Here is an 8,162-nt window from a genome sequence, read left to right as displayed (position 1 = left end):
TCCACCTTCTGAACCTCTGCCTTCTCATCTGTTAAATGGAGGTGATGTGTCTCCATACCACCTCCTAGGGTTGCTGTAGTAATGGAATAAACCACATCCATTCAGCCTCAGAGCATTAATTGGTTATGGTTCCCAGAAGGTGAGAATTTCATAAGAGGGTCTCATATAGGACAAAACTTTCCTGAAGACCTGCAGTTAAGCACCTATTATGTGCAGACACCATACTAAGCACTGAGAATTCCAAAAAAGGCAAAAAAAGACCCTGTTTTCAAGGAGTTCACAATCCTTAGGAAGAGAACAAGGAGATAAGTAGGTACAAGCAAGCTACTGACAATAAAAACAAGAAATAATGGACTCTGGGAAGGGGCTTCCTTCTTGTGCTAATCAGTTGTTTTAGTCATCACCCCATCTAGGATTTTCTTGGCAGAGATACTAGAGTGGTTTTCCATTTCCTTCTCTTGCTAATTGATTCTTGAGGAAACAGAGGGGTAGGTGACCTCAGAGAAACACAGCTAGCAAATATGTGAGTCTGAATTTGAAATCAGGTCTTTCTCACTCCAGGCCTGGTACTCTATTATCCACTATGGTTGTCTGTGAAGAGAATAATTATAGCTTGTAGTGGCTAACATTTTAATAATGTTTCAAAATAGTCAAAATACCTTACATAAATGATCTCATTTGATTTTTGCAGCAGCCCTGGGAGGTAGATGCTGTTATCCTCTTGACACAACTAAGGAGAGTGAAAAAAATTGACGTTAAATGACTTTCTAAAGTTCACAAATCTAGCAAGTATCTGAGGTAGGATTTACACCCAGGTCTCCCAGACGCCTAGACTTTTGGTTTTGTCCAGAAGCTATCTAGAGCCCAACTCTTTGTAGAACTCTCTGGATGAGTGGAACTCTAGGCATGCATTCAGCAACAAATCTATGCTATATTTTCTTTCATATTTTTTTTTTTTGTCTAGGTATAGCTGTCACCATTTTGAAAAAGGTGCACACCTTTTGGTGAGGTGAAGCAGCTGTAGAAGATTGGCTGTGGGATATGCATAGCAATGCTGTCCAACCAACTTAGAGTAACTGATGGGATTCATAATGGTGGCCAACTCTTAATTGTTGGCTCATTCCTTAATACAAGTTATCAGGTCAAATCCAGGCCTTGCTGTGTGGTATCATATTTAATGACAAATGTGGCTCAGGGAATCCAGGATCTTCTCTTTCACTAGCCTTTGAAGGTGGTCATCCAGATGTTGCTCAGTAGGCTCAGTGAGAAGAAACTCACTTCTTAGGAAGGCAGATCATTCCCATTTAGGAAACTTTTACTTGTTAAAAAGTCTGCCCTTAAATTATTCCTGTCTTTATATCTTTGCAATTTCTACTAGTGACTTCTATTTATGCCTAAGGACCAAGCAAACCAGTTTCATCTGCCTTTCCTATGATAGTTTATCACCTCCTTAGAGACAACCAAAGGGGTTCCCCTTGAGTCTTTTCTTCTCCATGCTAAACAATTCCAGTTTCTGTATCTGTTCTCATAGAACATGAAACTGAGGGCTTTCTTCATCTAAACTTTTTTGTCATAGTCTTTAGATTGCTAATGTCTTGTCTGAACTGTGTTCAGAATCGATGATGTTGATGATGACAATAACAGTATGCATTTATATCACAGAGTGTTTTACAATGATCTTATTTAACCTCATAATAACCCTGTGAGGAAGTTGCTATTGATATATGAGTGAGGGAGGTGCTGTTGGTATACGGATGAGGCACAGTGTTTCAATGACTTGCCAGAGTCACAGAGGTAGTAAGTGTTTGGATTTGAACTTCTAATTCTAAGGTGCTAGCCACCAGGAAACATGCACTAAAATACTCTACTGCGTGTGTGTGTGTGTGTGTGTGTGTGTATGTGTGTAAGAACCATGGAGAGATAAGATAGCTCTTTACAAAAACATTACTGATGAGTGGCTAGGTGGTGCAGTGTATAGAGCAATGACCCTGGAGTCAGGAGGACCTGAGTTAAAATCTGGCCTTAGACACTTATTAATTACCTAGCTGTGTGACCTTGGGCAAGTCACTTAACCCCATTGTCTTGCCAAAAACCAAAAAAATAAGTATATGACAAAAACAATACTGATTTTTTAAAATCTCTTTTCTTTCACAGCATGACTAATATGGAAATGTTTTGGTTGACTACACATATATCTAACCCATATCATACTGCTAGCCATCTCAATGAGGGTGACTGGGGAGAGAGAGAGAAAGAAAGAATTTGGAACTCAAAGTTTTAAAAGTGAATGTTAAAAATTATTTTAACATATACCTGGGGAAAATACTTTAAAAAGCATCATAGAAACTCTAGATCTGGAGGGTAGGCAGCATGGTGGTGCAGTGGATAGAACACTGGATCTGCAATCAGGAAGACCTAAGTTCAAATCCAGTTTACTACAGTGTGATCCAGGGCAAATTGCTTCCTCTCTTTTTGCCTCAATTTCCTCATCTATGAAATGGGGATAATAATAACACTAACCTCCCAAGGTTGTCATGAAAATCAAATGATGTAATAATTGTAAAGTGCTTGCTATATAGTGAGCTCTATATAAATGGTAGCTTTTATTATTATTATTTTGGGGAGGGATGCTAAGTCCGTGGAGTTAACCAAGAGAAAAGAGAAGAGTTCAGAGACTGGAGTTTGTGATGAACTCTGGAGAATGGGGAAGTGGATAAGAAGGGGTCATTCAGAGGTTTAGATTTCGAGGTCAGGGAGGCCATTGAGATATCATGGTCCAAGAGATGGTAGTTCCACTGGGTTACAGAGTGGGATGGAGCTCATTATGGAACTGAAGAAGTCTAGGACATGGAAAAGTCCATCAAAGAGATATAGGATGCACCCAAATCTTAGGATGAACATGTAGAAGCATGCCAAGGAGTCATCTCATCCAAGCCTGCCATTTACAGGAGATGGTGGGAAGACACAGAGTTTAGAGAAAACACTTTTTCTGTCCTCATGAGACTCCCAGTCTTGTAGGGGGCCAAGGTCCAATCCCAGAGAAGGTTAACTTTGAACATCATCTGTACACCAAGGTACAAAACAGAGACCTTTGTGTAACCTGAGGCAAGGAGGGGAATTGGAGTAGAGATTCTACTGGGGTAATCAAGAAAAACTTCCTGGAGGAGACAGGAGACTTTAAAGTAGTCATAGCAAATAAATGAATAGGGACAAAGATGTCAGAGGAAGTATTGGAAGAAAAACTAAGAAAATGGAAGAGATGAACCTAATATAAGGTTAGAAGAGCTGGGGAGAGAGCCTTGTTATGGAGAGCCTTGAATGATAGGCAAAGGAATCTGAGTTTTTCTCTCTGTAGATAATAGGGAGCCACTGGAGTTTTCTGAGTAGAAGCATGATGTGATGCTCCAGGAAGAGCATAATAAACTATAATGCCTGTGGAAGAACTTTCTAAGGGATGATTTGGAGGGAAGAACCTGGAGGCAGGCATCTCCTGCTTTATTATCCTCAGCCTGAGTCTTGTAAGGAGCAATTGACCAAGGTCACACAGAATTTTGGAAGCACAGACCTTCCCCCCAGTCAGGCAGTAGGGTGGGACTTGCTTCCAATCATGGTCTCAGGTAATTCTTGATTTCTGACTTTTAAAGGATGCAATTCTGTGCTCTGTATGTGGTGGGCCTTGCACTTGTATCAGGGAATGTGGACTTCTTGTGTGACAAGTGTTGGGCCAACTCCTTGGAAAATGAGCTCCAAACTACATTTTCATTAAACTTGTTGCTTACCATGTGGGTTTGGCAATCAGGAGTCCCCCAGTCTTTTCATTTCAGTTGAATTCAGTTCAACCATAATTTGTCAAGCTCACTATGTGATGAACTTGGGGGATCCAAAGACTCAAGGGAGACAATCTTGGGAAGTTTCTTAAGGACCTTACATTTTATTGGGAGACCCAGAGAAATAATATTTTGATAGAGGTGAATAAGTAATACAAGGCATAGACAAAGTGATTTCAGTAGGGGATAGTATGAGAAATTAAGAAGATACATAAGGCTTCCCAGAGGAGATGGCATGGCACCTGAACCAGGGCTTGGAGGAAGCAAGGGATGCTAAAGGTTAGCAATGAGGAGGGAGGATATTCCAGTCACGTGAAATGTGCCTGCATGCCTGCATGCATGTTTGTGTGTCAATGTATAGTGCATGAGGAAGAATAGTATGAAACAAGACCAGAAAAATTGAGTCAAATGGTGAAGGTCTTTAAATGTGAAGCTCAGGGATTTCTGTTTTATCTTAGGGGGTAGTAGGGAGTCACTGAAGATTTTTGAGCAGTGGGGGAGGAGAAGGACCTGTTTAAAATTACATAGAAGCATATAGCATTTTATGTTTGGAAGGGTCCTTGGAGGTCATCTAGTCCAACTCTCTCATTTTACCAAAGAGATGGAGACCCAGAGAAGGAATGGGTCCCAAAGTCACAAAACCAGTTAGGAGAGAAGGTAACATATTTAAAGAGCTTGCAAACCTTATGGCTGATAAAAATGTTAGCCATTCTTCTTTATTTACTAGATGCTAATCCAGGCACTGCCATTACCTTTTTGGGTGACCTTGGTTAACTTCCGAGCCTGCTGTGAATCCCTCGGCCTCCCATTTATTTTTCAGGCCCTTTCAGGGCATACCTGTCCTTAGCTGCCCTCCATCTATCACTGCAGAGATGAAAGTCATAGAAAAGAAATGGATTTTGAGGGAAGCTCTCCAAAGACAGTAAAGAAGACAATTTGGAAATTAGAACCACGTAGGCGGCTAGTCTGGCAGAACTCCCCCCCCCCCCCCCCAGCCAGAGGCCCATAAATCCCCTTCCTCTTTTGGGCAGGATGGGTAAAAAATAGGACTATGAACTACAACTGGTGACTTGTTAGTGGGAATGCCTTCAGGATGTACAAAGGCAAATTGTGCTTACATTGGAGTTAAAATTAGTGGTATTTTCTGGCAGAAGTAAAGTTTATGGGATCTCTGAGAGCCAAAGTTTCCCTGACAGCCTATAACTGGAGGACGAGACTAAGAGCTGGCAAAGTCGAGGGCTTTGATTGAAGATGTGTTTCCTCACAGTGTGGGAGTGACTGAGCTTTGCCATCCATCATCTCTGCAGAGGAGTTTCTGCAGAGGAATGCATCATGTGGATGAGGCTTGGGGCGGGCCCACAGTGAGGAACTGGGGAGACATTTGTTCCAAACTTCTCAAGTAGGGGCTATAAACTTTCACTCAAATCATGACTATGTTCTCAACTTTCTAAAAGAAAGTAGATCTTTTTTCATAATGCGCTGTTTTTCAGTGACCTCTTTGCTTAGCTGCTAGACATGATCAGCTATCTGAGAAGCATGCAAGCCAGGCTGGGGAGGGCAGGGTACCCCATTCACACGCATCGACAGGGCTGCATGGTAAAGTAGTTCCCTGCCCCCCCCCCCCCCGCCCAACTCCACTTGCACAAGAAATGGAATATTGCAGTGACAGCAGGAAGGTTTTTGCCAAAGTAAGTTTCTCTGGTACTTAAATGACCTCAGCAAGGAAGAACAACGAACAAATCTGGGAATCAGGCAGTTTATTTTACTTTGGTTGCAAAGAATAAATAATTATGTGTTGCAAACTTCTTAGCTTAAGAATAACAGTAAGAGAAGTAATTCACATTTCTCTTGAGTTAAGGTTTATAAAGTGTTTTCCTCACAACAACTCTATGAATTGAATGGTTTGCCATTGGATCAGAGCTGGTAATGATTTGCTAAAAGACTTCCTGAATGTGAGTTTCTATCATGCAATAATGGCAAACATGGAAATTCCTGTTCATCCTATGAGTGTAGGCAGCTTGGGGTAGTAGAGAGAGTGCTGGGCCTGGAGTCAGGAAGATCTGAGGTCAAAGAAGCTATATGACCTTGGGCAAATCATCTTACTCCTCTGGGTTTTATGTCCTAATCTGTAAGGGAGTTGTACTTGAGGGTATCTGACCTGTCTTCCAACTCTTAATCCATTATTCTCCCATGACAGCTTCAAAGCATAAACAGAGAAGCATAAACAGACTTCTTTTTTTTTTTGAAAACACAAATTTTCAGGGCAGCTAGGTGGCGCAGTAGATAAAGCACTGGCCCTGGAGTCAGGAGTACCTGGGTTCAAATCCGGTCTCAGACACTTAATAATTACCTAGCTGTGTGGCCTTGGGCAAGTCACTTAACCCCATTGCCTAGCCAAAACCTAAAAAAAAAAAACCCAAGCCAATATTTAGGGGTGGCTAGGTGGCAGCGCAGTGGATAGAGCACTGGCCTTGGAGTCAGGAGTACCTGAGTTCAAATCTGGCCTCAGACACTTAATAATTACCTAGCTGTGTGGCCCTGGGCAAGCCACTTAACCCCATTTGCCTTGCAAAAAACCCCTAAAAACCCCTGCAGATTTGCTAATTATTCTTCCAGGTTGGATAAGATGTTTACTCTTTAGCAGTGACATATAGCGCAGCACCTGCCTATTTTTCACATGGATGCATTGTTATAATGCTATTTTTATGAATGCTTTACCAATGTGTTATTTACATTTTCCTTCTTTGGCTCTCACTTCATCAGATGAAATTTACTTGGCTCTAATGTTTATAATGATTTTCAATTCTACCTGTTCATGATTCTTGTGTCTTTGTTAGGTTTCTCATTTGTCTCTGAGAACCTGAGGAGATCTTATTACTTTGTGTGTTGTCTCCCCACAGGGTCAGAGTTGAACCATTTGAGAAAGAACACTTCCAGGGCTCATTCAGGTCACCACCCCATCCCTCTATTCATGCACAAAAAAGTCTGTGAACCAGATGCTTGTCTCAATTTAGATATACATAGGATTATAAATTTAGAACTGAATAGAATTGAAAGCCTCTTTTCAACCTTAAAGCTTCTCTTCTATTTCTCTCCTGTTCCCTATTTGACAGGAAAAAACTGAGGCCCTGGGGGAGGAAGGGGTTTGTATAAAGTCACACTTAGCTGGTATGTGTGATAGCTGGGATTAGAATCTAGATCTTCTGACTTCAAGGCCAACACTTGTTCCATGTTGCCTCTAGGTTGCTGTCCTCTTCATGGGCATGGGGTGGCTTTATTCTATGTGTCCTAAAAGGTTGATGGAGTTGTTTGGGCTTGATGAAGCTGAATGGCAGCCTTAGGAGGCAATGAGTTGCCCTTACTATAGGTCTACAAGCAAAGGCTAGATGTATAAGGAAGAAGGTATTTTTTTTCTGGAAGGAGTGGTTTAGATAGGCTCAGGATTCTATTTAAACATGGTGCTGTAATCATGTCAGCCGGTCTCTGGTTCCATTCCACCCAAGACTTTGCCCAACAGTGGGAATAAGAAAGTATTTTGTAGGAGACCCTGATGTCACCTTCAAGAGATCAAGGAGTCTCCTTTCCCCAATATCAGTAATAACAACAACAACAACAACAATAAAATAATGTCTTGAGGTCCTAGAACTTTCCTTTCCTCTTGCTACATGTCCTGCCATCATCTCAGTGATGTACGCATCATATTACTAGCACAGAAAGAAATTATTCTTAACACAAGAGTAGTCAGAATTCTGAATGAAGTGTTGAAGTCTGTGATGGACTGTGGGCAGCCCCATGCTACCTTACCCATCCCCAGCATGTAAAGAGTGTGAGAATAGTATTAGCATCACTGCTGGCAAAGTGCTTCAATTCCACCATTTTCTTTGCTCCTCACATTGGCGGGAGAAGGGCCAGGGCAGTGTGTGGGGTATAAGGTCTCCTCTTCTCCCATTATTCCCTTTTGCAGTTGTGGCAACTGAGCTGAGAGAAGTTAGTGACTTCCCTAATTTCACGTGGCTGTTTAGTAGCAGTGCTGGTCTAGACAGTAGTCTTTGTGTCTGGAACTACTTCCTAGTTTTATTTTCTTGACCATTTTAAAGGTGAAATAAGGAGTCAACCAGCCAGATGACCTGGTGGACACGTCCTAGTGGATCAAAATCTTTTACTGACCAAGTCCAGGCTGAAGATTTGACATCTGGAAAGATTAGTCCTATAATACTTCTTGGGGTTTTTAAAGGATTCTTTGGGTGTTTAAAGGAAGGATCAGAATCTGGTCAGTCACTCATAGCTTTTCCAACTGGGTCTGTCCCCAGAGAGTCACAAAGTAGGTAAATGACA

This window comes from Macrotis lagotis, chromosome 4, assembly GCF_037893015.1.
Source record: "Macrotis lagotis isolate mMagLag1 chromosome 4, bilby.v1.9.chrom.fasta, whole genome shotgun sequence".
NCBI lineage: Eukaryota > Metazoa > Chordata > Mammalia > Peramelemorphia > Peramelidae > Macrotis > Macrotis lagotis.
This window is presented reverse-complemented; position numbering follows the sequence as displayed.